Source organism: Cololabis saira, chromosome 7 (assembly GCF_033807715.1).
Source record: "Cololabis saira isolate AMF1-May2022 chromosome 7, fColSai1.1, whole genome shotgun sequence".
Lineage (NCBI taxonomy): Eukaryota > Metazoa > Chordata > Actinopteri > Beloniformes > Belonidae > Cololabis > Cololabis saira.
In genome coordinates, this window is record NC_084593.1 from 34,226,169 (window position 1) to 34,252,314 (window position 26,146).

A 26,146-nucleotide genomic window follows, 5' to 3' on the forward strand; every position below is an offset into this window, starting at 1 on the left:
TGGCAAAACCACGATCAAAAGATGTTAAAAGCTGTTACATGCTTGTTATATGTCATTGAAACATATTTGTGGGCTTTATTTTAGAAACAAAAAATTTTAAAAATGAATTATCTATTTTATCTAAATCAAATCAATTAATTCACTCCTACCGAATTTAGATACATATTTGATTCAATGTACTATTGTATAGTTAAGAGCCAAAGGGATTATTTGAGACAATGTTATAAAAAAAATACAAGCATTAAAAGACTGTTGACGCAGTCTGCATACTATTTAATAACTTGTGAACAAAGTTCTGGCCTCTGAGCCACAAACCTGACAGTTGTGGTGATGGTTATGGGAAACAGCCACGGTGACTGAATAGTTTCGCTAAAGGCAGTCCTCGGAGAGGCATTCTTCCTTCTTTTACGAGCAGGCTGGGAACCTGCTAGAGCTGTTCAACAGTGGTAGACACATGCTGTCTTCCCATTCACTGCTGATGAGGAGGTTGGGGAAATCATTTTCTTCCACTCACTCACACACACGGAGAGCTACAGCCCAGGATGTCACGTTGTGTGTGTAAGGAAACTAAATTTGGGTTAAAAAGGAGAAAAAGAAAAAGAAAAGCCAAACAAAAAAAAAATTCAAAAAAATAAATAAATAAATAAAAAAAGAGAGATTGGATTTGATATCAGCTGGAGACGCAGAGCTAAATGTTAAGGAGGCTAAATGATTACTTTGTGGATTTCCCTTTGAGAACAGAAATAAAAAACATTTGCTAATGCCTGCTTTTAGTTTATGATGTTTAATAGATATAACAATGAGATATATTTGTATAATTCGTGTACATGACCGAACAACAGGCATGCCAATAAGAAGAAACAAGGTCGTGCCCCTTTTAAGGTCTTAATAATTATCTTCTGTATCCATCCTGTACAATCACAACACCTTTATGAATGCTGATAACTTTGGCATTAAAATTATATTCTCTCGAGTAAAAATGTAACACACAGTTTTTACTTGTTTTGAAAGCACATATCAGTGTTTGAAGTGTCTAATACACAAAAAAAAACTCCAATATAATGCAATATTTTTTCTCTGCTTTTGGACACCTTGCACTGAGGGCATTTGTGATGTCTGTGACATCACAGACCCAGATTAAGAGGACCATTACCCAGCATCCCCAATGAGGACATTTCTAAAGGAGCACACCCCGCATCCCAACTCCAACCCCTAAATCCAGCTGCTGATGTAAAGATATGGTTTCAAATGTGCATTACTGTGGTATTTTGATCAACACACATTTTAGTAACCGTAAGCACACAAATAAACGTTGGAGGCATTGCTGTCCATTGACTGTGAATTGGGTGACATCAAGCGTTGCTGAAATGAATTATGGGTTTGTTGCATCATTTTTGAGAAAAGTTCAAACTTTTCAGGATTCAACACAAGCATCAACATATTAAACTGTAGCTATCCAGCTAAGGTGCTAGCCAATCAAATCATAGGCTGGACAGACCAATAACGGGCAGAAGGAGATGAGACCAAGGAGATGATTGTGAACTTCAGAAGGGGCAGACATCTCCCCCTTCCCCTCATCGGAGGGACAGCGTTGGAAGTGGACTCCAGCTTCAGGTACCTGGGCGTACACATTTCTGACGACCTCACCTGGAGCATCAACACTTCCAACCCAATTAGGAAGGCACACCAGCACCTCTGCTTCCTGAGGAGCTCAGTCCTGGCCTCCTTCTACATAGGTGTGGTGGAAAGTGTCCTGTGCTCCTGCGTCGCCGTGCGGCACGGCAGCTGCTCTGCAGCAGAGAAGAGAGCTCTGCAGAGGGTGGTGGAAGCTGCACAGAGGATATTTACACCTCTGGATGCAGGCAACGGTCCTCTTGCATCATGAAGAACACCCTTCATGTACGTGCCCCGTTTGTCCCTCTTCCCTCAGGCAGGAGGCTGGTAAGCATCAAGAGCAGGACCTCCAGACGTAGGAACAGCTTCTGCCCTGAAGCTGTGAGACTGCTGAACTCTGGAGGACCCTTGTAGCCCCCCCACACCTGTCCGGATCTCCCCCTCCCACCTCCAAAAACAACAGACAATGCTACTTTGCACTGCAATACACAGAATGCAGTTGTTCCCTCACTTCCCTCATTACTACCCTGTTGTTAGGGATGGGCGGTATGGACTAAAAAATGTATCACGATAATTTCTGGCATTTATCCCGATAACGATAAAAATGACGATAAAAAAAATACCAATTCAACTCCGTCTTTGTAACTATAAATCTATCTATCTATCTTTCTACCTTCTTTTTTCCCTCCCTTCCTTCTTCCCTTCCTCTTTTCTCCCTTCCTTCTTTTTTCCCTTCCTTCCTTCTTTTTTCCCTTCCTTCCTTCCTTCCTTCCTTCCTTCCTTCCTTCCTTCCTTCCTTCCTTCCTTCCTTCCTTCCTTCCTTCCTTCCTTCCTTCCTTCCTTCCTTCCTTCCTTCCTTCCTTCCTTCCTTCCTTCCTTCCTTCCTTCCTTCCTTCCTTCCTTCCTTCCTTCCTTCCTTCCTTCCTTCCTTCCTTCCTTCCTTCCTTCCTTCCTTCCTTCCTTCCTTCCTTCCTTCCTTCCTTCCTTCCTTCCTTCCTTCCTTCCTTCCTTCCTTCCTTCCTTCCTTCCTTCCTCCCTCCCTCCCTTCCTTCCCTCCCTCCCTCCCTTCACGTACGTTAAGCGTGGATTTAACGCAGAACTATAAATCAGCTTTACACAAAAACGTCATCAACGGGAATTTATCGTTTTTACCGCGAGATGAAGAATTCTTATCATGAGGAATTTTTTTGACGGTCTATCGTGAACGGTAAAATATCACCCATTCCTACCTGTTGTTTACTGTTTTTACTGCTTCAATATTTTATTCCATTATTTATTTCTATTCTATTTTGTTACTCTTCTTACAGGGCTTGCTCCGGGACCAGGGAAACGCATTGCGTCACATCTCATGTCTCACATGTGCTGAAATGACAATAAAAACTCCTTAATAGTCTCATGTTATATAACCCGGACTTTGGGGTCATATCATTAAATGAACCTTAGCAGTGAAGCTGGGAGAGAAGTGGCAGGGATAGTGGGTGAATCTGGTATGTTTTGTATTTGTGTGGTTGAGGATACAGGCTATTTTTCCACATTGCATGATAACTAGCAGCTAGCTTTTATATCCGAAGCAAACCGGCCAAGCAGAGGTGTCCCACAAGTCTGTGATACTGACCGTTGCCAGTGTTTCTGATGAACAGAATGGACCCAAACGGACAGGTAGTATGTTGTTTATGCAATACATTGATCACCATCACGCTAAAAATGCCATCTATTATCACAGAGGAAATGTATAAAAGCTAGGCCTGTGTTGAAAAAAATCGATTTTCTGATTCTAAATCGATTCTCTGATTCTAAATCGATTCTCATATTAATTCCTAAAAATCGATTTGTATGTCTAAAGATCGATTTATTTATTTATTTTTTTTTCCTCATCATTACATTTTTGCCTGGTGAACTTTAATCCCAGTAGTTTTGAAAACTCCTGAACTAAATTAACGTTTCTTTAGAGAAAATGCTGGACATTTCAGCTTAAATTTCTAAATGTTATATTAGTTCAATGAAGTATATTAATACTATCATAATATATCATATTATCTATATTTACTATAGCTTGTTTGGTTTCTTCTGTTATCGGACACGGTTTGTCATGAAATACCTGAAAAATGCCGGGTGCTTCATGGCAAGCTGTGTGTCTGGTGACAGAATAAATCAGACAAGCTAAAATAATTTGTTTACTGCTTGAGCTGTTGCAATTTCTTTCTTTTTTTGCACTTTAAATGGATATTGAAATGCCTATTTGAGTTATTTATTTCTTCGTTATTTCACAATAATTATTGTGAAATTATTATTTCAATAGTTATTTTACAGTCATATAATCCAGGCAACACTAACCCAAATCAATATCGAATCGGATCGAATCAAATGGTGATAATCGATTCTGAATCTTAAGAATCGGAATCGATTCTTGACATTTGAATGGATACCCAGCTCTAATAAAAGCTGTGTCAAACCTGACAGACAGCCAGCTTTCTTGTGTAAGAAGTGGGAAGAATTTTAATTGGTTGATTGGTATGACAAAAGGCGTAAGCAAGGGACAACATAAAGCGTCAAACACACCAAACATCAAGCCACCTCCTGGTAGGACCCATAAAACATCAGTACTTAATATTTTTCTCGTTTCAATATGTGCAACTGCTAGAAAAGAGGAACAATCTTCATTCACCCAACAATTTAAAAAAAAGGAGTGTTGCATGTGAAAGATAAGACGGGGCTCAGCTCTCCTCGTCACAAGTGGTTGCATCAGGTTCATCATGTAGGAGGCGGCCTAAGTTCCATGTAGAGATCAGAAAGAGAAGGACTGGGGGCCACAACAAGACATAGTTCTTCCTGCACCCGAAATGCTTCGGTAAGACGTTCAATATCTGTCAACAACCCTCTCCTGGTTTGAATAATTTTGTCAAGAAGCATCTTTGAAACTGGAAAAATACAGAATAAACCCACCTCATTTACCACCAACCAATTGTGGCAGTGATGTGAATGTTTTAAATGGTTTTAGGTAAATAAAACAGACTTGCTGGTGAGGGGGTTGTCTTGCATTATTAAAATGCACGTAGAGGATGCTGTGAATAAATGACCAAAGGCAAAATAACGCATTCTCTCGTACCCAAACTAAATTTTCTATTTCTGTTAACTCTGTCACTTTGCCTATTCACTAGTAATGTAATGTTACAGAAAAATGTTTATAGTCAGATTTCCCTCAATTACTTTCCAAAGCACTGCGAAAGCACAGTGTGCAGCTGTCTCACTTTTAATAGTCTGCTCCTGCCTGTGGCACAACACGAGTGGGGTGTACTCCGTTTCACATCTTTTCATACTCCACATCAAAGGAAAAAGTCATGAGAAATAAAGGGATTAAAAAAATTGGGGTCTATTGCTTTAGAGTATCCATTTTATGAGGCAAGGACCAACAGCTTTAAAGAATCCAAATTTGGCCACCACTTATAACTAAAGTAATAATGATGAGATAATGTGATATTTTCCTTGTATGAGTTATGACGAGGCATCCTAACATGTTCGATGTACTTAGGTGACTCAAAACCAAAGTTTCAATGTTTTAAAGTAATGCACCTCTACTAGTAGCTAAATATAATTCTAATCAGAATAACTGGCAACAGTTAATCTGAAAGACATATTTCAGAAGATCTACAGAAATGACCCCCGACTATAATGGTGGCGAATCTTATTTCAGTAGGGCGGTGTCCCGTCTATGACGAGGTCAGAGCTGTCAATCCTTTCATAGGCAGGTTGCCATTAGCGGGGGTCCAGGGTAGTTTGATGGGGCCCGAGGTTATCTTCACATATGCAGCTGAACGCCAGATTGCATTTCATTTTTTTTGTTAGTTTAGTTCATGTTCACATATAATTAGGGCTGCACGATTCTGGACAAAATGAGAATCACAATTTTTTTGCTTAGAATTGAGATCACGATTCTCTCACGATTTTTTTTCCAATATAAAATTTATTGCACTTATTACTTTAACTTTGCAACAGCTGAACAAAAATATAATAACAATAAACATCTCTTGTCTTCTTTACACAAACCTTTGAATAATTTAAACAATAATAACAATTTTGAACAATATTTGTTCCTCCCTGAGTTGAACACCCTTTCAGAAAGGGGACTTGTAACAGATCCTGTAGTTCTGAGGCAACAAATTATTCCTCTGGCTGGGATGAACCCCCCATTGCCTTTTGCTGCTATTAAGAAGCTGCCGATACGAAAGGTAAACGTTACAAAAAATATGATGGTGCCTGATAAAAGACTGGCATCAACTTTATAACAGCTGACATTGAACATAAAAACAATAAACATCTCTCTTGTCTTTAAATAATTTAAACAATAATAACAATTTAACAATATTTGTTCCTCCCTGAGTTGAACACCCTTTCAGAAAGGGGACTTGTAACAGATCCTATAGTTCTGAGGCAACAAATTATTCCTCTGGCTGCTTTTGGCTGTAACAGCTGACATTGAACATAAAAACAATAAATATCTCTCTTGTCTTTAAATAATTTTAACAATAACAATTTTAACAATATTTATGTGCAATATGTGTCAGGTGATGAGAAAGGTAGATGTTTCTCCAAATGTAATCCACAATCATTAACAAAATATAACAAACATGACAACATGATAGTTGACCATGACAGGACTACAACAACCTAGAACAAAGGCCTAGTCATTTTTTTATGCAGCCATCTTTAAAAAAAAAAAAAAATTATTATTATTTTTTTTTTTTTTAAATCGTCGTCATTTGGAAATGAGATCGCGTTCAAGCATGAATCGAGATCGCAATTTTTTAACGATTAATCGTGCAGCCCTACATATAATGTTTTAACTACAGCCCAAATGTCACACTATAGCACACGTGATAACGGCCAGTACTATCACTGGTCAATATCCGTCATGTTTCCATGACAACCAGCCTGACGGGAAGAGCTGAAAAGTTTGGCAACACAACATATACGATGTTGACCCCAATGCTGTCCTTTTTTTCTTATTTATACTTATACTTTCTTTTGTCATGTTTATTTATCCTCCTTTACAACCCACAATGCACTGCCCACTGTCCAGTCTGTTATGGAAGGTGTTTTAGCTCCAACATGTGGAGTAGGCGACATGTTTGAGTTCTGCACATGGGTGCAAATGGTTAGATCGGGATCGCAGAGCTTTTTCTCACCATAAACATGACATCTTTTGATGCTTACTAGAAAGTGGTTGTGTTCACACTGCCCCAAATGAACCAGTCATCCGCAGAGTTCCTTTGGGTTGAATTAAATAGGGCAAGTGAGAAAACGGCCTCAAGCATGGTGCATGCCTCCATCACCAGGAATAGCCATCTACAAGAATTCCCCAGCACTTATTCAGGGCCAGAACACATGCCTACCTTGGGTTGAAGAAATCAGCACCGACTGATTTATATCTGAGATGATGTTTGGCCACAAACACAAAACTGAATCGCAGCAACCATCTCAGCTTCTCCATCTCTGACCCTGTCATTCTAGTTTGCTTTCTTTTTCCCTTTTTTGGTGCTTCAAACAGAAAAAGTAATACACCACAGCCACTAAGTGCTATGGGGTGATGTTTGCTAAGTCAATGGGTCGTTCCGACTCCATCGCTGTAATGGAGCTGAAAAGACTTGAAGAATTAGCCCTTTCACAGTTCCAGCGTTCCAATCTTACCCTCGACCCCCACTAAAAGAGACCCGACTGTTGACATCTTCCACATTTTGAAGCCGCTCGCATCCGTTCTGTTTTTCATTAAAATGTTGAAATACAGAACATCCTTTCTGTTTCAAGTTATTTTGTGCTGTAGTATATATAAATAGACCACAACCTAAAACACTGTTTACTGAAAGTGCATAACACATTTGTTTTTCTGATCATCTAAGACAACTTTTCTGTTTTTGACACAAGGAGAAAGAAACAATTGACTCTTAAAGTCAGGTGCACTGTTGGTGATATCTGGTTTTGTTACCTCACTGTATAAAATCACTGCTGATATGTATTTTTCAAACACGTTTGATCAAAACATCCATATACAAAAATGGACTTACATTGATCTTTTTTCTATTCTGAATAACATATTTATGAAACTACTAAAGCAATAATAATTTGCAGCACATAATGCTAATAATTCTGAGCAGGACTGTTGCACTACCCTGCCTGGCCTCTTGATAAACTGCCTGAGTAACAAAAATGTGTGCAGCAAGCTGATACTTATAACCTTGAGAACGGATGAAGGAAAAGTTGAAAAAGGTTTTTGATGAAAAATGATTGTCAAAAGTAATCAGCTTGTAATCAGAGGTTTGATGGTGATAACTAAAAAAAAAGAGATGATTTCATCCATAAACTGTAGCTTCAAAATCTCTGGAATAAACCCTATGTTTCAAGTTTTATGAAAGACTGCTGTTTGCCACAAACTAAAAGCCAGAATTCTCTACCTCAATAGAATTGTACTTATCAAACTATGCAGTTTTATGCTTATCTATATTATGGAAGGGACTTACAGAGAAAATATCATTAGCCTAACTTAAGAAGCATTTTATCCCCCAAATACATGGTAATATAGCTTTTCTATGGTTGCTGCTAGTATTGCCTGATGTATAAAAAAAAAATAAAGTAATATATCATTACTTCATTTTCTTTTTTTTCTCTCTGATTTTCCCTATAAGAGCTCACCACAGCAGATTGCCTGTTGTCATCATACCTGGTCTTCTGTATCTTCCTCTGTCCCTCCAACTAACTGCAAATCATTTTTCACCACATCAAGCAAACTGGTCTTTGGTCTTTCCCTTCCTCACCAGTGTGGCAGCTTCATCTCCAGCATCCTTCAACTGATGCATTAACTATTTCAGCCCTGGCATTTTTACTCTTGCACCTTCCTCACCTGTAGTACTTGCACCCTCACCACTCTGACTGCTTACATTTTATTTAAATACTTGTTCTGTCTTGTCGCGACCGATCTTCATTCCTCAACACTGGCACAGTACCTTGCCAGTTTTCTTCCACCTTCTCCCTACTCTCATCATAGATCACAACATCATCTGCAGACATCATTAAATATTAGCAACAATTGTCTGGCCTTTTCCTTCAACCTGTTCATCACCATTGGCAAACTGAACAGGGCTTGTGGAAAACTCTGTGGAACTCTATAAATCTCTCAAGCTAAAACCATGACGGCTAAAACTTCTGTTGAGAGTGAAATGAAGAGTTAGACTTGTCTGAATTTTAAGGTATAGTTTATTCTGTCATCATTAGGCAGCTGTTCAGACACAGCAGCGTATTTTAATAGAACAACAAAAACCTGCGGCACTGCATAGTCTTCCATGAACAAAGGAAGAGTTATAACCCAGTGCGAATTTGTCTGTGAACTACTGTAGCTCTTTCACAGGCTATAAAGTCCTGGGACGATTCCTGAAAACCAAAATAGTTTGTATTTGGCTTGAAAAATACTTTCTGTGCTGTTCTGTCTCTGAGATGTCATAGGAGGTTATTAGGGGTAAAAATTTCCATTTCAGGCTCAGGGCCGAGTCTTGATGCCATCTCATTTCCATGTAAAAAATCCAATTACCAATTATGTATCCAATTAAAAATTTTTTAAATTATAGAATTTGTTTTGTTTATGCTCAAAATAATTCATACTAGATGTTTTAACTGAAGAAAATGGAATCACTTACAATTCATTCAAATCTACCACCTACAATGTTGGACAAAACTGCTGTTGTGACGCTAAAATCGTTTGGGTCGGGTGCTTTGCACATCCCTTATTTATCCTGTGATAAGTCCAGCCTGCTGGGGGACCTTCACTAATACACCGAGCTCTTTCCTGCTCTCTTCACTCTGTTTATATGTACAGGTATATGTCATAATTATTGTAAGAACATTGCTCTCTTTTGAGTCACATACAGAGATATTCTAATTTCTTTGTTTCTTAGTCTCTATCTTCTCAGAATAACAACTGGGGGACGCAGCCGAGCTCCGAGTCCGGTTCTGATGAAGGTTTGTTAGCCCTCTTAATTAGGGTTTTTTTTGTTTTGTTTTTTTGTCTCCACTATCATTGTGCTTGTACAGGAAGGGGGACTGCACCGTAGTAAAGATTTGATGCAATACATTGTGTTCCTTCATTGTGTTCCTTAGAGAGACAGTTTTCATGAATTGGCACAAGATGAACTTTGCTACTAAACACCATTGAAATGAAAAGGATTAAATTAATAACAGTGAAAGGGGAGTTATTGGAATATAAGAGAGTAATTTCTGTGTAAAGTGCCTTGACATGACTTTTGAAGTGAATTTGTGCTATACAAAAAAAAAGGTGAATTTAATTTAACTGAGTCATGATGTTCTCTTCTGTAGTCATTCCTTTTCCACCAAAGCACTTCATTTTCCAACAAATTATTCTGTACCTTGAAGAGAATATAAATAATTCCTTTTCATACCAGTTTTTTCATACTGCCCAGTAACACCATCATGGTTGATTAAGCTATTTAAGGTCATGTAATTCACTGGTAGAAAAATATTTCTGCAATCCTACCAGTCAAGGCAGCGAGCAGAGACTGCGGAAACGGTGTGCTGGGAGGCTTGTAGATTGAAAAGTAATCATTACTGTATTACATTGCCTCCCGTCCTACTCAAATGATGAGAAATAAATGAAATAAGAAGGATTTTGATTTATATTTCGCAAAAATGTTCTGTTTAAGTGATGATATAAAGTCATGAGACTTAAATTCACTCAAAAAGCAACCATAGGCAAATGAACAAAGTGAAGACTTATTAATTAAGTCTTCCTAGGTGGAAAAGTGTTTTTCAAATTATTTTCAAAAGTTGTTCAGAATTTATGAAATGTGATATCTAAAACTGACGTTTTATGCTCTTAACAAGCTGCTTTTTGTGAGCTCTTTGGTTGTCCAAAGCTCAAATTCTCCTGGATAATATACACCATGTAGATTATTCAGCTCTAAATCGTTAATGTTAGTAAATTGAAATCTTGTACTTCTAATTATCATCTATGTTATTACAAGGCACAATGTGATGGATCTATCTGCACAGTCAGAATTTAAATGCCTAAACTACACCCTACCTAACAGTTTCCAGATGTTCAGTAAGGAACCAGGTGTTTTATGGCAGCTAATACAGCCTAAAGCAAAAATGTGAAGCAGGCAATAGATAGAAGAAGGATTTTCTTTTTCCCCCGCTCATCTTGGTCAAAGTTGCATCACTCAGTGCCTTGAACGACATAACTTCAAGGACTTTACTCGATTTCAAACTGCTCCCTCTGGAGCCAATAGGACTTTTAAATTTTCTCACATGCAACACTTCCCCAGCAAGACTATTTTGCAGGGCTTTACTCTACTTTCTATTACATTTAACCAGAAGTTTTCACACAAACTACTTCATTCTCATTAGCATTATGCCATACAGAAAAAAAACCCATGACAAACTTTTGATAGAAATGAAAAAAATGTAACAGGCAATTTTCCTGTTGACTCACTCATCAGTCAGCATATAAATCACATTTTTGTCATAGTAAAAAATTATCAAATAAAAAAAAACGGAGTTTTTGAAAAAAAAAACACAAAAGATATGTCAAAATCTAACGTGTGGATGTTAATTAATTTGAAAAACGTTTCACTCCTCCTGAGTTTCTTAATGTAACAGAAGTTGTCACATGTATAACTGCAGGCCTGTAGAATGTTATAAAGTAAACCAATAAAAGTGTGAAACGAATGGTATTGCTTATTTTACAAGATTAGACTGGACTGATTTATTAATACCTCTAAAATGTATAATAGTATCAGAATTAGTGTAACAGATTACTTCAATATTTTTACAAGGGAAAAAAACCTCCCACTATATGATTTGGACTAGAGGCGCTGAAGAAATTAATGGGTTTTGAAAAAATGTTATAAAAAAATATCAAAATAAAGACTATGAGGCAATATCAAGCAGTTTTCTGCTCCTGTGACTACTATTACATAACAGAATAACATGTCTGGGACTGTAGTCAACCTTTCAGCACATGGCTGCTAGAGAAAATGTATCTGTAGGTGGATTAGAAGGACAGTACAGCTGGTAGACAAAAGCCAATAAAAACATCCAGGGACAATCAAGCTAAACTCCAAGGCCAAGGTAAATCACTGTCTGACCGCACCATCTGCTGCCTTTTGAACAACAATGACACTCATGGAGGAAGACCCAGGAGGACTCAACAAAAAAACAAACACACTTGACTTTCCTAAGATGCACCTTGGCAAGCCAAATAAAAGGAACAACATACCCACTGTGAAACATAGAGGGAGACTTGTGTTGTTCAGCTGCTGCTTTGTCTCGTGAGGTGTCTTGGATCTGTAAAGGGGAAAGAAAAAAAAAGTCTGTCAAGACATTCTGGCATTAAACATACAGCCAACAGCCAAGAGACAAAGATCTCAGTCTTATAGGTCACGAACCCTTCAACAGGATGACAATACACACACTGCTAAACACATCTAAGAAAGATAAAAGAACACTGCACTTTCATTAAATAGCCCTCTAAAAACCATGACTTTAACTCTGTTAAACATCTATAGGAATATCTCAAAACTGCAGTGTGGGATAGGGCTGGCCCAAAATACTTGGATATCCAAATGTTTGTTTGTTAACTTCAAATTGGAAGTCCAGATCATTTATTTAGATTTATTCTTTCACAAACGGCCAGTTCAAGGACTTTCACTCACTTGTGGCCGTGAATATCACAGACTGTAACAGTAGTGCTGAGAAATAAAAGCATGACAGAGACCTCATAAAAGTGTGGCATAATTTACTCTGGTAAATTTATTTCTAGAAAATATTTTCTTCACTGGCATAAAAGTTATTTTCCATCTGGCACACTTCTGTTGAGCACTCATCGGGTGGTCTCAGCCCTATTAACAACTCGTTTGCTCTCCTTTCCAGACTGATAGCCCTCTTTACACTTCCCTTATTTTATGTCGTAAGTGTGAACCACAATTCAGGTAACGCAGATGCAGGCCACATGCGCTCCATAACATACATGTGGACCTCTCTCAGTAGGTGTTACGCACTCTTTCTCTGCGTCTTTCACATGATACCATGTGAACTCGTAATCTCATAAATCCAATCAAACAGGTAACGGTAGGATGTGCATTCATTTGGAGCATAAAACATGGATTTCACACCCGGTAGGACCTGTTCAGAACAACTAACTCAGGAAGAGCGGGTCAAAAAACCCTTTGTTAACCCTAACTAAAAGCCAAAGACTTTGCTTGCTGATCAATATTATGCAACAAAACATCGAGGTGAAGATGGCATCAGTTTTGTCAATGCAGTTTTTTTGTCGTTTTTTTTCCTGTATTCAGTTAAATAAACAACATCTGTCCAACTTTCCATTTTCAGTTATTTGAGAGATGGTTAAGGGTTGTTTTTAATGGAAGGATACTATAAATGTAAAAACAAATCTGTAGCTCGTTAATGAACTTCAAAGATGAAACAACAGCAACAATAAACTCCCAGATGTTTTTTATATGACTTTAAAATCCTTATGAGAATAGCTTAATAGTCTTGCCACCACTTTCCAATAACACTAAGCACACAGTGACTTTTAAGACTGCTCCTCTTTATCTGGCCCTATTGACTGACAGATTTCCAAACTCTGCAACAGCCAAAACTATTAAGTGGTCTGCTGAAGCAAAATGACTCCACTGTTCCTAAAGTGTTACATTAGGCTCAGCAATTTCTGCCTGCATTGTGACAAAGTGAATTTCTTGCCAAGCAAGCACAAAAATCTTTGCTGACACACACAATAAACAAAAAAATAAAACAAGCTGGCTATATAATCAAATGGTGATGTGGATTTTAGGTCATCAAGGACATGTATGAAGATCACCAAATTAATTTAAATACTACCAAAAAGAAAAGAATAATATAATAAATAATACAAACAGATTTTCTTTCATTTGCTAAAAAGAAGCGCCTAATCTCCAAGGAAAAGTTGCATAATTCAGTCATAAAAAAAAAAGAGTTTTAATCCACTTTTAATGCTAATGGTGAAACACCACAATAGATGGTCCATACATGTTTATTCAACACTGCCTAGCATACATAGTATAAAATATATATATATTTTTCTAGTCTGAGGCTCAAAGTGTGGTCATGACTAAAGAGAAAAAGGTAAAATACCTTCCACAATGTATGATGTCCAGCATTTCAGTACTGAAGAGAGTTTACAAGTGTAAAAGGCTCTGCATGTGACTCGGTCTATAGCTAGGTTTCACCCCCTGACATCTCAACACAATGATAGTCCCCACAACACATATCCTTTATGTTGTTATTCATTCTGTAATGCAGATAGCGAGAAGAATCAGCTTTTGGTTGTAAGGGAATCAAGTTTTGTATTTATATCTGTACATTCACTGTGAAAGAGAGCTGTGCTTCAGTCAGAAGAAGCTGTATCTGTGCAGAACTGTAACGTAAACGGAATTATGGCAGATAAATATTCTAACACATGATAGTTAAACAAGGACATAAATGCCAGTGTGAGGAAAATGATGGCATTCTTTTGATTCTATTGTCATGTAAATAATAAGTGTCACAAGTAAAATCTGATTTTGTGGGAAACTCATCAATAATGAAAAAAGGAAATTCATTATGGATACAATCATAAAGATCTTGGCACTGGATGACAGTTACTTTCTGCAGTGAAATTTATACATATACACAGAGCAGCAGATTCTTCTCTGATCTTAAATTACCAGAAGTGTTTAATCTTGCCTTCACACAGAGTCTGCTGAAGACTAGTCCCAAAGCAGCAGACGCCTGAATACATCCTGCCAGTTTGATGTTCATGTTAAGTCTGATTTCTCAGGTTTTATTATTTATCGCACAAATATAAATTATCTGTGTTTGGAAATGGAGCTGTAACAACAAAAAAAATAAGCTGAAAATACGTCTGGGGCTCGCTCGAGTCTGGTCTTCTAAAATTAGAGAATAAAGTCTACACACGCACAACAGAATTTAAAGTGTACAACAAGTTAAGTTCTTTGACAAACTTTAGTTTTGTAAGCTGAATAACCCGAGCTTTAACACTTGTAACCAACACTCAAAATCGAAGTACAGATGAGTCACTCAGAGAATAAAAGTAAAGTATTTAACTGGAGCAAAGTGTCAAGGGTTATTATTCACAAATCATATTATCCTTCTTCCAATGTAATAACCGTGGTGTAGCACAGCGTTTCTATGTCTGGGGGCCTTATCGGACTGTGAAGGAGCACTCTATGGGCTGCCGTTTCCAGTGGCATGACATGGGGAGGCGAGGACTGCCATGCCAGATAAACCTCCCTCTGTTACCCCAGAGCCCGGGAGGCTTCATGTTTGCTGCAGGTTAGGGCTGAACGATTTTTGAAAATAATCTAATTGCGATTTTTTTCCTCAATATTGCGATTGCGATTTAATATGCGATTATTTTTTCAAGGTCCTGTTCTCATGTATTTTTCAACTACACAAGCAATAAATTGGTCTGTTTTATAATAAACAATGTCAGATTTATTTAAAGCACAGATAACAACAATAAAGAAAACAAATCTGTGGCTTTACCCAGTACTGAAGTTGAGGGGGGATGAGGGGGGATGGCATCCCCCCTGAAATAAAAACGGTCCAAATCATCCCCCCTGTAAAACTGCCATCCCCCCTTTCCATCTCTTATGTCATTTCATCAATTAATGTAGTTTTACTGCTATTTCAACATTTAGTCATTACCAGAAAAATAACTTATTTGACAATTTTCACCTGTTTCAAGTAAATTTTCACTTGAAATAAGTAGAAAAATCTTTTTTTTATCTTCTCATTACAAGTAAAAAAAATATTGTTCCACTGGCAGATTTTTCTACTTATTTTAATTGAAAATCTACTGTAAACAGGTGAAAATTGTTGTTTTTTCCAGTGATGAGTCTTGTTTTAAGTGTAATGAGATTTTTTGTACTAAAATTAGACATTTTAACTAGAAATAAGACAAATATTCTTGTTAAGATTGTGAGTTTTTGCAGTGATCCATTTTATTTATCCTGTGAAGGACAGAGTCATATTGATAAGTTCAGAAAAGTGTTTTTATTGTTGTGTTTTGATGTATTTGATGTAAGCCCAGTGGATATTTAAAGCTTACAGAAGGCTGCATTTAACTGCTGCTATGTCATTCCTGTAGTATTTCTGCAGCTGTTTTGGTCACTGCTATTATTTGTAATATATTATATTATTTGTAATCAGCACAAATTATCTGTCCCCATATGATAAAATCCACCATGCCCCGTGATTTTTTTTTTTTTACAACTCGAGTACTGGCTTTACCTCTAACCCAATCGCACGACACCAAACCGGGTTAAACTTTAGCCAAAACGAGGCGTAGTTTAATAGAAAAACACAGAAAAACTCCCACAGGGAACAAAAAAACTTCCTCACAGGAAACTCAGAACTTCTTCACAAATAACTCAAAAATCACATGGAAAAAAACCCACAAGCAAACTAACAAACAAACCAACAAAGCTCAGAGTTGACAAAACCAACCAGCAATGAACTCGCAGCCCCGCTCTCCTCCGACGGGCTGCAGGTGTGGTTTAAAGCTGATTTATGGTTCCGCGTTACACCAACGCAGGGTACGCAGTACGTACGGCGCGCGACGCCGCGTACACCTACGCCGTAGCCTACCGCGTACCCTACGGCGTAAGCTCTGCGTCGATTTAACGCGGAACCATAATTCAGGCTTCACAGCGCGGCTCCACTGTCCGCCGGCGCCCGGCTCCTCGCCACGCCGACTCCGCGGTCATATATTTAATAAATGTATAAAGCCCATATATCTATAAAGCCCTGTCTGGCCGAGCCCTAACACTGAGGCCATGGTAGAAACAGTAGGTTACAGGCGGACATGCGGCACTGTTGACTTTTTTTCCCTGCCGGCAACGTGACCAGATCACGTGACCAGATCACGTGACTGGTCAAATCGCAGCCTTTGCGGTTTGAAAATCTCGTTTTATCACATCGCGATATTATCGCAAATGCAATTAATCGTTCAGCCCTACTGCAGGTGTCACAAAAAATGTTCCTATGACTATTAGAGTTTAACACTGCTGGTGACATGCAGGCATCTCTGAAGGGAAATGGCTGAAGATGGAGGTGAGAGTGACGATGGGGGACACAGCAAGAATAAACATGAAATGGCGTCCCATTTCAATTGGAAAGTTTTGGGCACCAAGACATGATTAACAAAAACGAAATAAAAAAATAAAATTACATATAGGTCTTACCAGGACTTAAAACTACAACAACGACAACACCCTTGTGAGATTTTAAAATACACCAAACTGGAGCAGGAGTGTTTGAAAAACTATCCTTGAGTAGCTTGTGGACAGAAAACCCTTTTATAATATTGACTTTAGAGGACAGGCAGCGTCACAGGTGAAATTAAATATACATAGCATGATATTTGATCTGGAAACTTTGGCAAATACCTCGAGAAGCAGGCTGAAACTTTGTATCTACACTGTACACTGAAATCAAACCTTATTTAAAAAAAATAATATAATAACGATGAAAACAGGAATGAGGATGGCTGTTTCTAAAAATTGTTAAGTCTCTCTGGGCTCAGAGGATATGAAAACCCAACAAAAACAATGGAGATTATTTTGGTCATTTTTTTCTCTTTATAAGGAAACAACGAAAATGTAAAGTTTAAACTGGCTGCTGTCATTGATTATGACACAAGGTTGGTGGTGTTACATCAACATTTTATGTACTTTTTTCTTAAATTTTAATAATACAATATAAAATAGGACCCCTAACAGCATTTCTACCACAACCAAGAACTGTAACTAAATTTTTAAATGGTTTTAAATAACCATAATGATTGAAAGTTGTAATGAGCACCAATCTTTATTTACTCTGGTCTGCAGATATGCTCAACTCTGCAACTTTTATACAGTATATTGTCCTCAACTGTAATGTGCTTGGGAATGAGTCGGCTCTGTACTTTGCTCAAGGACACGTTTGTAAAAAGGTTTTTGTTTTAGTTTTAAATGTACAGCACAGCACCCGGCTGTACCTAAAATCCAAAAGGCACAATTGTTGAAAGGCTCCACACCTCAAGTCCCAATTGACAAGAAATTTGACACAGATGTAACAGTAAATGTAAGGGTAGCAGACTTTTGTTCTCGAGTCCAAAAGCAGACAGAGAATATAGTTTGGGAAGGCTAATATAAATCCGGCCCATAATCCCAGTAGTTAGTAGTTCAGAGTCAGCACACAATTAGATGAGATATTGCTGCTTTTTTCTACTGTTGAATCTCAAGGCGAATTCCAGCATTAATACCCTGTGAGAGGCAAGCAGCACCTGAGCTTCAAGGAGAGGCTGGAGAACAGCAGATATCCTGCAAGCAAAATCATTTCAATATTGTTTTAGTCTCTCTCTCGTACATCCCTCATGAGAGTGATTGCAATTTGAATTAGAAAAGACTTCAAAACTTGAGCAGCACAGTGGCGTAGTGGTTAGCACTGTTGCCTCACAGCTCCCAGCTGGGGTCTTTCTGTGTGGAGTTTGCATGTTCTCCCCAAACCTGAAAGAGAGTCTGGATGGATGGAACTTCAAAACCTCCTCAAAACACAAAGGCATCAAACCATAAGTACATGACAGGTATGTGCGGAATCAGTCTTGGTTGATAGCAGTTGATAAGCAGAAGTGGAGCCTCATGCAGACTAACTCAAAAGCATGATACAAATCTATGATGACATAACAAAATTAACCAAACCGAGACACTAATGCAGCCTTTCGCTCAGGATTTTTTTTCCCTCTCCATAACTGATTTCCTGATTAAATGTTGAGAGGCTGCAATTTTTCTTCGCTTCAGTGTTTGGATTAGTTTGCAACCTGCATGTAGCCCTTTGGTTTCCACACCTGTGATATGTTCGATTTGTAAGTGGTGGCCAAATGTAAATGATCAATGTGTGAGACAGCATTTCATCCAGTTTGAGATTCCTTATTAGATGAACTACAGCAGTTAACATTTTTCACCACTACTGTCAAAGTTGTAGAAAGATCAACTGATAGTTCAAGATATCCAGTGGACTGTTGACTTCCCCTCGAGACATCTGGCTCTAAACAAAAACAAAAGGAAAATGTGAAGCAACTGGACATTGATTTTGCAGTTATCTAGTGTGGATGCTCCATCTACATTAGACTATCAGCGTGGCCAGGTTATTATAGGTTTCGCTCCAAAATATCAGAATATATACCTAAGAACATTGATTTCCTCTTAGTGAACGTAAACTATAATGTTTAAATATAAAAATGATGTGCTTTCCACTATAATTCTTATTAGTCAGCATGTTGAAGGAAGCTTTTTTGAGTTGAAAAAAAACCCCACCCATTTCTGAGGACTAAGGGCGCTTTTACACTAGTAAGGTCAGGTGACTCAGCGCGACCTGACTCGCCACGCCCCCGTTTTGCGCTTTTACACTACGGGCCGAGGCGGGTGGAGGCGTTATGAGTAGATACTTTTTCTGTAACTATTCTGCCAAGGTTCTTATGGCACTTTTCCACTAGTCCCGCTTCACCTCGGTTCTACCCGCCAGGGCCCCGTCTTGCGCTTTTGCACTAGGGGCTGAGACGGGTAGAGCCGCTCCAAGCCGATACTATTTCTGTAACCATTCTAGCGAGGTTTTATCCGGGCTGAGCCGGGACTATTTCTGACGTCACCACCCTCGGGCCACTGATTGGTCGGGGGGCGGGGCCGTCAGACGTTTGAATCAGGAAGCGGGAGTCAGCGCGAGCGGGAGTCAGCGCGAGCGGGAGTCAGCGCGAGCGGGAGTCAGCGCGAGCGGGAGTCAGCGCGAGCGCGACTCGCTGCGATTTTATTCTAAAGCGCAAAACGTCTGTTTGGTGATCCAACTCTGAGGTGCAGATGTTCATAAACCTGGTGGCTGAGGAGAGAATTAAGAAAGGGATGTAGACGGGCTGTTTTACTCTCAGCCGCTCGCGGCTCCAGCTGATTTCTGATCAGCGCTGACATGAACAAAGCGGTTGCGCAATCGAGTACGTCACAGCCGCTTCACCCCAACCCGCCCACTTCTCCCCTGGCTGTGGAAAAACAAACGGGGACAAAACGGGTAGAGGCGTGACGAGCCGAGTCGGGCAGAGTAAGGACTAATGCAAAAGGGGCATAAGCGGCTGAGTCGGCCCTGGATCTGACGTCATCACACTACAGGCCAGTGATTGGTCGGGGGGGCCGTCAGACTTTGAATCAGGAAGCGGGAGTCAGCGCGAGAGCGGCTCGCGACAATTTTATTCCACAGGCAACGGCAGCGCAAAAGTCTGCTCCGTGGTCCAACTCTGAGGTGCAGATGTTCATAAACCTGGTGGCTGACGAGAGAAAAAGGGATCTACCTGTAGACGGGCGATAAGGAACGACCAGATCTACCAGGAGCTCTGTCACTTCTCAGCCGCTCGCGGCTCCAGCTGATTTCTCAACAGCGCCGACACAAACAAACAAAAAAAAAGTGTCACCGCTTGAAGCTTCTTTCACTCTCATTTTTTAACTTGATATTGAACACAAGTCACAGACCAAGCAGCACATTTATCATCTCCTCCATGTTCTCTTCATCATCTTTAGTGTCTCCGTTTAGATCACACAATCAAATACGTCACAGCAGCTTCGCTCCAACCCGCCCACTTCTCATCTGGGTGTCTAGAAACAAACGAGGACAAGGCGAGTGGAGTGGAGGCGAGGCGGTACGAGGCCAGACGAGGCGAGTCACGCTGCGTAGTTACTAGTATAAAAGCGCCATAAGATGCCTAATGGAGGCAAAGCTCATTGTGGGCAAAACAGAAGAACACAAAAGTGGTTTTCATAACACAATGAACACTTCTCAGCTACAAATTGCAAAAAGAGCATTCCAACATGGCCCTTCTCCCTGTGCAAAGAGGGTGAGGTGGACATGCCAAGATAAGCAAAGAAAGCAGTGAATAGGAAACGCAAAACAAACAAACAAACAATAATTCACAGCTGTTTCACAGTAATATACAGTGCAATTCTGCACATCCGTATCTTTGCTTACATCACCTGAGTTAATGTACCTGTCCGGTTGAATGACCGTGTGTTTGCAACAGAGACATACGCACAGGCAGAAAGAAGAAAGAAAGGTGCTGATGAAAAAAATGTATTGATCAATTTTTACAGACCTGAAACACACACTCCATCTTCAGCTTGTGAAAACATACCTTCTGGCAAAGGGCTGCAGCCCCAAAACATCCCAAACACAGCAATACTAGAAGTAATATACAGGTTGAGGGAAACACATCAGTACACAACCAAAGAAGAGGACTTTTATATGAGACCATATGTAGTAAACAGCAGGCTTGCTCTACCTAATTCTGATTTGCATTTACCTAATTTGAAGACCTAGTAAGAAACAGTTTTTGTTTTGATAATTTGGTTCCTGACATAAACAGTAAAACCACAGAATTTAAAGAGAGCACTTGCTTTTTAACATGGCTATATACTGTATATTTAGTCCACTCTGGAATTAAGAAAAACACACTTCATTTTTAATGTAGATTCTCCGACACAGACTCAAATAAAGATACATAGGAAGTGAATAGACGTGGGTCAGTTTCAAGGTAGGTCGCAGTTTTAAAAAGCCAATTTCTTAGAACCAGCAAAATAGTCCGTCACACCAGTATGAGCTGTTATGACTCGTCAAAGACAGAAAGTACAGAAATCCCTCAAGGCATGTGCAGGGTCAAGTAACACCCCCCTGCTGCTGGTGCGAAGTCACTCAGCTGTGGATGATAGCCCAAGGAGATGAATCCGCTGAACTTTTCTCCCCCCTGAAAAAGATTCATTTGGCTACTTGAAAAATTTGTGTGGTTCTGAAAAAAACAGATGACCACAGCTTGGCAGAGGAAGGCGATCCAACATGAGCTTCTGAAGGGTAGCTGCCAGAGGAGGCAATACTTCAAATATGATTTCAAAACTATGGAAACACCATCCATCACTTTTTTGCCAAATCCAAGGCAATGAAAATGAGAATGGCTTGCTACTGAAGCAGATAAAATTAGCCATCTACCCTCCTTGTGTTACTTCCAAGAGCAAGAAAATACAAAGAAAGTACTAATTTTGCACATTACTTTAATACACTAATACAAAACAGTAAGAAAAAAAGAAAGTGCTTCTGAAAACTCCCTCTATGGTTGGATGCATGAGGTTACAAGTTTTTCTAACAAGTTTCAAGACTGTGTGATTACAAAACGTAATTATAAGGTCATAGTCATCTTCAACTCCAAAAACTAGCAGTTAACTGCCAGGCTTTATTCTTTATGCTTTTATCCTAATAAGAAAGGACAGAAATATCATGTTGAGCTTTTTAACTTCTAAAGCGGGTTACAGCACGAGTGTTTTGAAAATTGTCTGGTTTTCTTTACGCCAATCTTGTGCCCGTCTGCCTTGTGTAAACCAACACAACGTAGCCGCAACTTAACAATGGAAACAGACTCAGCACATACAGTATCTGTAGTGAAGCTGAGCAGAGAGGTGCTTCACAGATGCTTTTCAAAAGACTGCAGCACCTCTGGTGAGATCTCTTTCAATGATTACAGTAGCAGTGGTTCACAACAGCTTATATGACACCGCTGGGAAGTGAGGCTTCTGCATCCAGTGGGACCATGGGGTGAATAATCTTTTCTTTTGACATGTTAAAATCTCACTCTGTCATCAAATTTCATAAGACACATGACAAAAAAAGACAAGTCAAATGATTTTATTCCAAACCTTGTAAAATGTAGCTCAGTGCCTCTAAAATTGTTACAAAAGGCAACCTAATAGTCTCTGTCCCAAGCTATGGAAAATTGGCTCTTTGCTGCAATCATTTTATACATATTTGGAGCATTTTTTCCAGATACTTCATTTTATTATGAAAATGACATGCCTCTTTAACCTTAAAGCAGCCTTAATGGAGTTCAGCATTTTTTTCTTTTATCTGCCAGTAAAAGTTGAATATAAGATGAATAAATTGAATTTTTTTTTTTATAATTTTACAAATATTATTGTGTTTCCTGTGAAGTTTATGAAATAGTCAGACTCAACTTGATGTCCGCTTTTAGGTACTGAACTACAAGGAGTTACAGTACAATGAGAACTACAATGAGAACTTGCACCTATTCTACAAATTACACTAATCAAGTCATAAAATTGCATCTCTGCTCTTCTTGATCACACCTCCAACTCCGCTCATGTCCACCCACAGCCTCCTCAATGTCCACCTCACACTGGCAGAGAAACCATTAAGAGTAATGAGAATCGATAGGGGTGTTAAAAGTATTGGCGGTCCACCCAGCAGCTACTCTCTGCGCCATATCCATTAGACTGGGAAAGGATTGCTGCTCCCAGACCTGCCAGCTCCAAATACGAACACATTGATCAGAAGGTCAGACTGAGCTGTATGCCAGCCTTAAATTGCTTTTGTCATTTTTCATTCTCATACAAAACAGCTGTCCGTCATCTCTCAAGTAAACCAAGGCCGGCACAATTTTCATACGGGTGAGAAGGTTAGGGCTCACACAAGACACAGCCAAGGTGACAGCAAGAGTAAAACTCCTGATGTCGCTTGGCAAAGAGGCTTTTTAGTCTTCTTTAGGGAAAGAAGAGTTTTTAGTCCTCTGATATTTACCAAAATATATTTCTTCTACTCGGCTCAAGAGGGGTGTCTTTTCCTCAATACTATACACACTTTTAATATCCTCTTATTGGTGATGTTATTTTCTCCCAGTTTTCTGCAGAGTGACTTAAGCTCCTTTATGGACACTACAAGATACATATAGCTTACATGTATGTTTTACAAAACACAGTCATAATCTCTGAGGCAGTGGACACAGAAGACCTAGCATGTTTTAATAGCTTTAACTAATCTTTGTATGGAGTGCTGGTATTTCAAGGAAGGAGGGAAATGTATTTGATCACAAACAGAAATGAAACATCAACAAAGCTGACAAACAACATTACTCATAGTTTGTGTACTATGGTAGAAGTAAACACCTTACTGAATTAGAAAACTCTCCAAACACACATGAAGACAGATAAAAAGAAGAAATTTGTATGATTAAGACCGATAAAAATGAAAAGATGAGAACACAAACTTTAACTGAGCTGTCTTCAAGAGAATGATTTAAAAAAAAATGTACATAATAAAAGTATTCTAATCATGGCTGGGTCTTCGGCCAAGTTAACTACCTCATTCCAGCACTTGGTCTTAAGGAGAGAAACTAATCACATCATTTTGCATATTAATCCATATGGATGGCTGTGTAAGACACAAAGATCAGTCAGAACTGTATCTGAACTTTGGAGCTGGAGCCATGACAGATGTCTTGACAGCTAATCAAGAGCCATCTTTCATCAAAAAGTTGCAGCGCCAGCACCATGCATGTCTTTACAAAATCTACCAGGATAAAGCTGCATTTCTGTTGTGCAAGCGGTTCAAAACTTTAGTGTCTCAAAGACGTCGGGCTGACAGACAGCTGTAGTTTTATTGCTGGGTGTAACAGAGGTTGGATAATATGAAGAACCGAGGCAACACAGGCTTGAAGAAGACCAAGTCCAGTTCGTATGATCTTAAAATATGTAGATGTGATATAGACAGACTATGGAAGACGATATTCAACAATGTCTCAATGTTTTGAGCAATCTTTTGTCATCACTAGTATCTGGAATTTAGCTCAATCACTAAGGCAAAAACCCACTTTCAAATTTCCCTGATAAAGGGTGCGTTTCACTGTCATTTACTCAAATCTGGCATTTACTAAACCAGTTTACATGTCCATAAGGCTTTAGGGACCTCAGATAATCCAATAACAACTAAGAAGCAAAGTTCATTAGTTGACTTTGTTGGTCAACTTGTGAACAAGAAAAGTCAAGCACGTCTGGAACCTGCTCGGTATGATGATCACAAAACCAGCCTGCCCAATCAACTTGAAAACACATCCATCAGCTCTGTACTTGTCAATGTCATTACAGCCTCCAGACCTACTCGCGTATGAAATGAATTTACTTCACACCTTTCATACACTTCACATAAGATCAGTGTCCACTGAGATCTGATGAGGAGATATAGCCTAAAGCTGAAATCCACATTGCTTAAATGACTGTCGAAAGGGAGTGATGAATTATGCTGTAAGAAATGGTTAGGCTGATAAACAGCAATTCAAATCTGCCAAAGGAGAAAATAGATGGTGTACTAAAGATATTTTAACAAAAGAGAACCCATGATCAAGCAGTGTTGTGTTCCCTTAAAAGGAGCATGAGGCTACTTTTAAGAAATGAGACTCATTAGCGCCACGACGGCCGTTGGGGGTACTGCAGCCAACAGTGAAGCCGGCACGGGAGACGGGGAGAACGTGCATGCAGCGTCATGTGACGTCACATCCGCAGAACAGCGCGGGAAATTCCGGCCCGGAATTGTAGCACATTTTGCAGCACACAGCCTGTTCAAGGCAACGGAGAGATACACTAGAGGGCTCATTCGTTTTGGTTTGGAACGCTTCATCTGACATTATTACTAGAAAACTTAAAACGTATACGAATTTTTTTCATAAATCCTGCCTCAATCCTGCCTCAAGCTCCTTTAAATTAAAACCAAAGTATTACATTTAGTTTTATGTACGGCACTAATTCATTGTTTTCATGCATCTTCAAAATTCTTGTACAGGTCTATGGCATATCCCACGTGCAAAGTGGAAAACAGACGCACCCGACTCCTACAATTAATTTACATAACTAATTGTGGCACTCTGTCCATAAGCATGTCGGAACTTCAGTAAAGATCAGTACACATCTGTTACCAGTTTATGAGCAATTATTCATATTCATCACTTCTTTGCTTGTCCATCCATCCATTATTTATTTTTATTAGGGTCACAGGGGTCTGCTGGAGTCTATCCCAGATCTCTTCAGGTGAAAGGCAGAGGCACACCCTGCACAGATTTGTTTCAATCACATTTTGCCTATTTCCTGCGTAACTAATGGCTTTTCTTCCGAGCAAAAAAAAAAAAAAAAAAACAATCAAAAAAACCTGGATGAAATGCTGTCTCACAGGAGTTAAGAAACATTGATTATTTACATTTGGCCACCACTTACAATCAAATATATCACAGGTGTGTGGAAACCAAAGAACTACATCCAGGTTGCCAATCTAAACCAAACACTAAAGTGAACTCGACTGAACACTGGAGGCTGTCTCCAAAATAGAGGCAGTTTCCATTGAGTCTCTAAATTAAGATACATAACAAATGAACATATTTACAGTGTTCTATGTTATGTACCACATCCCCAAAAAATTACATGAAGCAACAAATTTTAAATAAATTTCAGCCCTGGCCTTTTGCTTGACACCTGGCTATGGTTAATGGCTGGGTGCAACCCAGGGTTTCCGTTGTCCGGTAATTGCCGGACTTTGTCCGGTAAAATATGCCGAAGTCCGGTATTTTATAATCTCTCCGGTCAAAATG

General features: G+C 39.1%; 1 protein-coding gene and 1 pseudogene across 2 annotated transcripts in view; one reads left to right on the plus strand and one right to left on the minus strand.

Annotated features, from left to right (window-relative positions):
• The window catches only part of enox2 (ecto-NOX disulfide-thiol exchanger 2), a 184,467-nt gene that overhangs the window by 141,877 nt on the left and 16,444 nt on the right, over positions 1–26,146 (minus strand). For both annotated transcript variants that reach the window (XM_061725726.1, XM_061725725.1), the window contains exon 3: positions 11,894–11,961. The gene's annotated coding sequence lies outside the window, so the exon portion shown is untranslated. The remainder of the gene's footprint in view (positions 1–11,893; positions 11,962–26,146) is intronic.
• The window catches only part of LOC133447386 (THAP domain-containing protein 6-like), a 44,269-nt pseudogene continuing 22,577 nt past the window's right edge, over positions 4,455–26,146 (plus strand).